This window comes from Papio anubis, chromosome X (genome assembly GCF_008728515.1).
Source record: "Papio anubis isolate 15944 chromosome X, Panubis1.0, whole genome shotgun sequence".
In the NCBI taxonomy this organism is placed as follows: Eukaryota; Metazoa; Chordata; class Mammalia; order Primates; family Cercopithecidae; genus Papio; species Papio anubis.
In genome coordinates this window covers 19,223,306-19,232,551 of record NC_044996.1, presented here as the reverse complement: position 1 = coordinate 19,232,551, position 9,246 = coordinate 19,223,306, and the positions used below count along the sequence as shown (strand labels likewise).

The 9,246-nt window shown below is 37.7% G+C and overlaps 1 pseudogene; it reads right to left on the bottom strand.

Moving 5' to 3' along the window:
- Positions 1–413: 413 nt before the first annotated feature.
- Positions 414–494, bottom strand: LOC116272316 (annotated as a pseudogene).
- Between the last annotated feature and the right edge of the window lie 8,752 nt (positions 495–9,246).

Sequence of the window (9,246 nt, the reverse complement as noted above, 5' to 3'; positions counted from 1 at the left end):
GTCCACTTTCATTCACATCTCCATCATTTCTCACCAGGAATATAACAACGGTTTCCTGACCGATTTCGTGACTTCACCCTCTCCCTCATAGTCTCTTCTCGACAAAGCAGACAGAGTCAACATCTTAAAACAAAATTCAGGTCAGAGTCCTGCTTTTGCCCCCAAGAAAACAAACGAGCCAGCTGCCTGTGGAAACGGAGCTAATCTACCCTTTTACACCCAAGCTATACAACTGTTGCAATGGACAAAAATAGCCAAAAAAAAAAAAAAAAAAAAAGTGTATCTTTGGTTATAAGCAAAATATTAGAACATATCTGCTGATTACAAAGAGAATTCAACACACACACACGCACACACACACAGCCACAAAGCACTATCTCCAATCCTAAATTTGAAGCATTTGAAGTGTATTCTTTTAAAATTTGGTACTCCACCCTGTCACAGAAACTTCTCAAGTAACCAACTACAGAAATGATCCCTGCAAGCATAGTCTCTGAAGGGTATTAAAAATAGCGTCTCTGGGTACTTGTAGGATTGTTTCCATGATTAGAAATTAAATTATCATGTGAATGAAAAATATATCCAGGCATTACTGAGGGTATTGAACAAATGAACACACAATAGATGACAGCAGACATTTTAAAATACTGCCTATCTGCCCCTATATTGTACATAATTTTAATTGGAAAGGTCTACCTCGAATATTGAAGAGCCATTGACTGAAGCCAAGTACACTGTTAAATTTGTTCTAGGACTAAAATCCTCTCAAAAAATTAAGAATTACATCATATATCACAAAACGCAAATCATACCTTCAGAAAAAATGTCCATAGGGAAATAAATGATGTTACTAATATAAATAGTATCTTCACTTATAGAAGCAACACATCCATTTAAAACTCTGAGTTTTGAGTCTGAGGGTCCATTACCGTTAAGAGGGTGAGGCACAACATCCACCTGTAAGATTTAGGAAAGAGTTACTTCGAAAATAATACAAATTTAAACACAGGAACTTACATGGTTAAAACACTGGTATTCCAAAATGTTTTCAAAAACCATCCTAAACATTGGTGAATATAGTTCATGTGCTAAATGGCCATAGACTGGAGATAATGGTAAAAATCATGTGTGTGCCTTATGAATTGTGAAATGTATCCCAAAACATTAATTGCATACCCAAGTTTAACGCCCTTGTACCATTAGATTCCCAGATTTAAAAACTACTGTCGTTCGCCTACAGGAATTCACAGTGAAATGACGGTAAAGTGGAAAGATATGTAGTCATAAGCAGGTTGCGATGAAGGATATAAAACTTGTTCAAAGATAGTTTCTGTGACTTATCTAAAGGGAGAGCATTTCAGACAGGGAGAAAATAGCGGCATTGCTTGGGGGAAGTCAGATTTGTGTTGGGTTGTGAAAGAAGACAGAGGTGTAACCTTGTAAACAGGGGTAGAGGAGCAGGGAGGCAGAGAGGAGATACAATACAATTAAGGAGCCTAGGGAGCAAAACCTTAACATTGGAGATCCAGGTCTAGGAGACAGAAGCACAAGATAAAGTTGGAACAATAACCTCAACTGGGGGAGGTTGAATAAACCAAGCCAAATTAGGGCTTTACTTTATCTACAATAGAGAGGCATACAAACCTTTTTCCTTATTGGAAGTGTAATAGTCCTTATTTTATAATTTTTAAAACTTACAGAAATAATGCAAGTTCATTGTACTAAAAATAGGAAAAACAAAAACCAGATATGCAGACAGCAAAAGGCGGTTACCCCATAATCCATATTCCATTACCAAGAGACCACCAGGGACTACATTTTGGCAGTAACACTCATCCTGATGTTTTTGTCTGTGCACAAATATATATACATATGTAAATACCTGTTTTAAAAGCAAATTAGCATGGTATTCAGTATTAAAGTATCACATTAAATTAACACAAAGGTTTTTAAATAACAAGAAAGGACAGAAAGAGTCATAGGGAATCCCAATTAATGGATGTGCCGTAATTTACTAACCCAATTCCACGTAATTAGACATTTCACTTGTGTCCTAGCATTTGGACTACTTGCCTGACTGAACTATAGGATAAACTCCTAGGGTTGGAATTTGCTGATCAAAGACTTCTGATGGAAACTTGAGCCACCGAGTTGTAAATAATTTTCCATGGTTTTAAAGATAGCTTAGTTTGCTGCTATTCCCATTTCTTAACTGGTGTCCTTCCAGCTGTCAGTACCAATCTGATGTTTATTTTCCCCTCACTTCCTGTCATGAGGGAATGAGGCACCAGTCTCCTGCCCATATATCTATCCCCACTTTCGACAGTATCCAAGTGGGTGATCCACAGGACCCTTGGACCTCTCTGAGCCTTAATTCCATGCCAACTCACAGACATATTGCAGACTAAAACTTTGCCCATGTCTCATGGCTCCCAACTCTCTTTCTTATGCCTTGCAAATGCCACCAACACAACAGCAGGTACAAACAGATAATGTTGAGGGACAACTGAGTAGCCAGTAGTGAAACAAGATGTGGATCCTTCTCTCAGTCCTGCACATGAAAAGCAAACCCAGACTGGCTGTATGTTTAGATATAAATAAATGAATGACTTTCAGAAGAAAAGCTAAGTGAATACTCCTGTAAATTATGTCTTAGAATTAGCCTAAGGATACTTCCTGAACACAGAAGCCACGTGGATAAGATGGACATATTTATAGCATGTAAAAATTAAATAGATGGAGGAGGAGGGGAGCAAGAGGGAAAAATGGGACTCTCCAGTGATCGTCCTCCTGCAGAAACATCAATGTGAAAAACTATCCTTGTATGAAAATACCCTCATTTGACATAAGGAAACCAGATGAGAGACCATGATACCCAGTTATAGCATGAAAATAAGAAAAGATGCATTGAAGAGGGTAGTAACAACAGTTTTACATTACCCATATCACCCCTTCCCCGACCTTCAACAGCACAGCATAGAGAGAGATACCATCCACCCAGAGGAGAGAGATAGTAGCAAGCATAGGACATTGCCTGGGAACCCAATATCAGGTCACCACTTGACAGACGCCCATGGCCCCTGACTCTCAGATGGTACTTGTGGACAGAGTCTCTAGACCCACCCTGGCACCAGACAGAAAGCCACAACCACAGCAAAACAAACTCAATACCTGGTCTACATCTCTGTCGAGTGATTCCAGTGGCCTTATGCTCAGAATATTCTACAGCCACAGGGAGTTCTCAGTGAATGGAGGTTTGAATTCCAGTCTCACAAGGGACCAGCCTCCATAACCAAGGGAATCTCAGCCATTGTAGCATCTGTCGTTGTGTCTCTGGGAATAGGCAGCCCCCTAGGACTTCAATAGCTGCAGTGTTCACAAGCATAAGGACCAAAAGAGACCTTTGTAGAGTTTCCAGACAGGCTTACTGCTAAAGGATGTCCCCTAAAAGCTAGACTGTAAAGACAGAAATGAATACCTACTTCTTCAATACACAGATACAAACACATGACCACAAAGATTAAGAACAATAAGGAAAACATGACATCACCAAACTGACAAAACAAGGTGCCAGCAATTGACCCTAGAGTGATAGGAATGTATGAGTTGTTTAACAAATAATTCAAAATATTTATTTTCCACATGCTATGTGAACCTTGAAAACAATTACACAGAAATGATTCAGAATTTATCAGAGTAATTTGAAAAATACAATGAAGGAAGTACACAATAGAGAACATCCAAAGAACAACTGATCGAGCAAAATAAAGAATCTGGAAACTTGGAGATAGCTTCATTGAAAATATACAGTCAGAGGAGACAAAATTAAAAGGAATGGCACGGAAAGAAAAAAAAAACTTACTGGATTTCTGGGACAATATCAGAAGAGCAATAGTATGAGTCATTCACATTCAAGCGGGAGGAGTAAAAAGATCATTTAAAAAATAATAATGGAGAGCCATCCAATCTCAAATAATAATGGAGAGCCATCCAAACTCAGAGAAAGTTACAAACATCTAGGTACTGGATGACCAAAGTTCTGCATGCAGATACAATCCAAATAAGATTACCCCCTGACATGTTAAAATCAAACTGTCAAAGATGAAAAATAAAGAATCCCAAGAGCAGCAAGAAGAACGAAGCAAATCATATATAAGGCACTTCCAATATGCCTACCAGAAGACTTCTCAGCAGAAGCATAAAAGGCCAGGAAAGAGTGGGATAGTCTATTTTAGGAACGCAAGGAAAAAAATCTCTAACCAAGAATAATGTACCCAGAAGTGAAGGGGAGATAAAGACTTTTACAGAGAAATCACAGCTGAGAAACTTCCTCACCGCCACAACTGTCTTACAAGAAATGCTAAGGAGAGTTCTTCCAACTGGCATAAGGGACGCTAATGAGTAATGCAAAAACATTACATGAAGGTATAAAACTCACCAGTAAACGTAACTACACAAATTCAGAATATTCTAATAAGGTAATGGTGGTTTCCAGATCACTTATATCTTTCATGTAAAGGTTAAAGAACTGAACTAGTAAAAATAAAATAAGTACAATAATTAATTAAGGGATATAAAATATAAAAAATTGCAGTAAAGTGTGAAACAGAAAACCCAAAATCCACGGGTGGAGTTAAACGGTAGAGTGTTTGCATTTTGTGATCAAAGTTATGTTATCAGTAAAATAAACTGCTGTGATTATGTTTCTGTAAGCCTCATGCTATCCACAAAGAAAAAAATCCTGTAATAGACACACTAAAACAAATAAAAAAGCAAAACATACTAATAGAGAAAAATCTCTTATCCATCAAGGAAAACAGTAAAAGAGGAAGAAAGGAAGACATTACCTACAAAATAGGTAGAAAAAATTCTCTAAGTGACAACAGTAAATCCTTACTTATCAATAATTACCTTGATAGTAATGGATGACATCCTCCAACTAAAATGCACAGAGTAGCTGAATAAATTTAAAAAGCAACAACAGCAACAACCAAACCTATGAGAGACCCACTTCTCCTTAAAGGACATTCATAAACTGAAAATGAAGGCATGAAAAAAGATATTCTTCCATGTAAAAGGAAACCAAAAGAGCGCAGGAGGTGCTAAACTGATTTCAAATAAAATAAGATTCATATCACAAACTGTAAAAAGAGACCAAGACCATTATATAATGATGAAGGAGTCAATTCATCAAGAGGATATAATGATTTCCAAAACTATGGACCCAACATAGCAGCACCTAAATATATGAAGCAAATATTAAGGTCTAAATGGTGAGGTAGAGTGCAATGCAATAATAGTAGGGGACTTCAACACCCAACTTGCAGCAATGAACAGATTGCCCCAACAGAACACTGACTCCACAAAAAGTGGAATTTATCTGCACTCTGGACCAAATGGAGCTGAGAGTCATTTACAGAACATTCCATCCAAATACTCCAAAACACATATTCTTTCCAACTGCATGTGGAACATTCTCGAGGATAGATTATGGGGCAGGCCATAAAACAGATACTAGCAAATTAAAGGAGTTTGAAATAAGATCAAATCAGTTCTTTAACCACAATGGTAAAGTATTAGAAATCAATAAAAGTAGGAACTGTGGAAACTTTAGAAGTGGATGGAAATTAAAAAACATGCTCCTAAATAACCAATGGATCAATGAAGAAATTAGAAGCAAAGTGTAAACATTTCTTGAGTTGAAGCAAAATGAAGGCACAACATATGAAAACCCATGAAATACAACAAAAGCAATTCTAAAAGTGAAGTTTACATCAATTAAGCCTACCTCAAAAGAAAATATGCATCTTCAATAAACAACCTCACACTGCACCTTGAGGAACTAGACAAACAAGAAAAAATTGCAATGCAAAATTAGGGCCTAAATCATAAAGATCAGAGCAGAAATAAATGAAATAGAAATGAGAAGAACAATACAAATATCAATGAAACAATGACTTGGTTTCTTGAAGAGGTAAAGCAAATCAACAAAACTTTAGCTAGACTAAGGAAAAAAGAGAGAAGATTCAAATAACTAGAATCAAAGATGAAAAAGGAGACAGCACAACTGACATCACCAAAACAAAACGTATCATAAGGAAGATTATGAACAATCATCTGGCTACAAATAGGAGAAGTTAGAAGAAATGAATACATTCCTGGACACATACAACCTGCCGAGATGTAATGGTGAATAAATAGAAAATCTGAACAGATCATTAATGAGTAAGGAAAGTGATTCAGTAATAAAAAATCCCCCATCAGTGAAGAGTCTAAGATAGAATGACTTCCCTTCCTAATACTACCAAATTTATATATAAAGAAGAATAATTAATAGCTATACTTTTAAACCTATTCCAAAAAAAAAAAAAAAAAAAAAAAAAAAACAACGGGCAAGAGAGGAACACTTCCAAACTCATTCTGTCACACCGCATTACCCTGGTGGAAAACCCAGACAAGGAAACACAAAGAAGAGAAAACCAAAGAAAACTACATGCCAAAATTCCTGATCAACACAGTTGCAAAATCTTTAACAAAGTATTAGTAAAGCAAATTCCACAGCACATTAAAAAAATCATTCACCATGTTCTAGAGGGATTCAGCCCTGGGAAGCAAGGAATTTTCTACATACACAAATCAATAAATGTGCTATATCACATGAACAGAATAAAGGACAAAAGTCATAGGATCATTCCAATTTAAGCAGGATAAGCATTTGATCAAATTCCACACTCCTTCGTGATTAAAAACTCCACAAATTAGATATAGGAGGAGTGCACCTCAACACAATAAAGGTCATACATGATAAACCCACAGGTAACAACATACTGAATGGGAAAATGTTCCAGGCTTTTCCTCTAAGACCGGGAACAGGACAGAAATGCCCACTTTTGCCCATTCTATCACACATACTTCTGGAAGTGCTAGCCAGAAAAATTAGGCAAGAAGAAACAAAAGGCATCTAAATTCAAAAGGAAGAATTTAGATTGACCCTGTTTGCAGATGGGAAGCTCTTATGTATAAATAACCCTGAAAACATCACCAAAAAGCTACTAGGTCTAATAAACAAATTCAGGAAAGTGGCACGACACACAAACAACATACAAGAATCAGTAGCATTTCTATATAACAATAGGGAACTATCTGAGAAAGATATCAAGAAACAATCCCATTTACAACACCTTCAAAAAAATTAAAATAGGAATAAATTTAACCAAGGAGGTGAAGGATTGCAACACTGAAAACTATAAACCATTGACAAAGGAAATTGAAGGAGGCAGGAATGAATGAAAATACATCATATGTTCATGGACAGGAAGAATAAATATTGTTAAATGTCCGTAACCTAAAGCAATCTACAGATTCAATGCAACTCCTATGAAAATACAAATGACATTCTTCATGGAATTATAATTCCATGAAGCTCTTTTTAAAATATTTACAACGCACAGGGTTTGACATAGAAATTCCACTGCTATGAATGCGCACTACAGAAAATGTTTTTTTACCTGATAAGGGAAGTTGCAGGATTATAAAGAGTTCAATAATTATTATTGTTACCCATATTGTTTAAAGATTAGAATAATAGATAAGGAATTTTTATGTTTTACAGCACAAATTACTACAACTATTAGAACAGAAGAACCCACAGATTCAGAGGGGTGGGGCTTCAAATTGCGGTCTACATCCCCTCTACGGATCACAGCAGAGATGTTGGATTAATACAAGAAAAGAAAGATGCAGAAAGAAAGCCCACTGGGATAACACACAATTTCCAAACTCATGCACATCTCACCTTGATTGCTCTGAATCCATAAAGTGGTTTATCATCTTCCACAACCACATTTACTTTTTGTCCAACTTTTAGAGGCACGTTGCCACTCACAACATCACTACTGAAGAAGATCGACTCATCAATCATGCCATAATCACCACAGAAACTTGTGACAACTCCCTGCACAGTTTTCAACTGGGTGTCACCTACAAGATAAAGAAACTAGGTCATATTATTGGCCTCAAATGCAAACACCTACTACAAATAAGTCTTACACTCACCATCTGCATAACCCTGGACAGAGAAGTTTTATAACATCTCTGACCTCGTTTTCATCTGTCAATCCACAACAATCACAATTTCGACTAATAGGGTTATTGTAGGTTTTTAAAATATTTTTTAAAATTTATCAAAATTTAAATGTTAAAAATTTAAATTATTTTTTAATTTTTTGAGCAGAGTCTGGCTTTGTCGCCAAGGCTGCAGTGCAGTGGCGCAATCTGGGCTAGCGGCAACCTCCGCCTCCCAGGTTCAAGCGGTTCTCATGTCTCAGCCTCCCAAGCAACTGGGACTACAGGTGTGTGCCGCCACACCCAGCTAATTTTTGAATTGTTGGTAGAGATGGGGTTTAGCCATGTTGCCCAGGCTGGTCTCCAACTCCTGGCCTCAAGTGATCCACCTACCTGGAACTCCCAAAGAGCTGGGATTACAGGTGTGAGCCACCGAGCCCAGCTTGTGAATATTAATATTAACATGTACACCAACTGTCGAGAGCTGTGAGTGCCTTGCACAAGAGTGTGTAAATGTTACCTGTTAGCACCATGTCTACATATGAGTCAAGCTTCTGCTCCTATTATATTCCTTCATCATTATCACCAATTATGATGAGTAGCACTTTCTATAGATACTTAACTGTCTCAGCAGACTAAAAGATATCTGGAGATTGAAGGCTAGCCCAAAACGGCATCTGAATGGTTTTCTTTCTTTATTTATTTTTTTTGTTCTGCACAAGCCTAGCTGACAGCAATACTTAGGGATCAAACCTCAGCAGTTGCCCCACAGGAGTTCTGTGCCTTCGGGATCGGATAAGTATAAGGTATCAACTTGGCTTCAAATTACATTCCCATTTGGGATACAAGCCTAAATTCACTCGCAAATTAGGGAGTTTCTCGCCTACTGGAAATATAAATAGGCATGTGCTGCACAACCACATGGGGGGAAAGCACAGGAGGTACAGCCCCCAAGGTCTTCTCTGTCAACACCTTTCCCGCTTTAGATGGACAGGAGAGTTTGGGAGTTGGTTCTCAGGGACTTGTTGAGGACTAGGGTTGCCTCCCCATGCACACACAAGATGGAGCCGCCGTCACATGCTGTACCCGCTCGAGTTACCACAGCCTCATTCCAGGGGTGAGGAGAACTCCTACTGGGAGGCTTCTGGGGTGGGGGAAAAGTGGACACACAGAGGAATACCT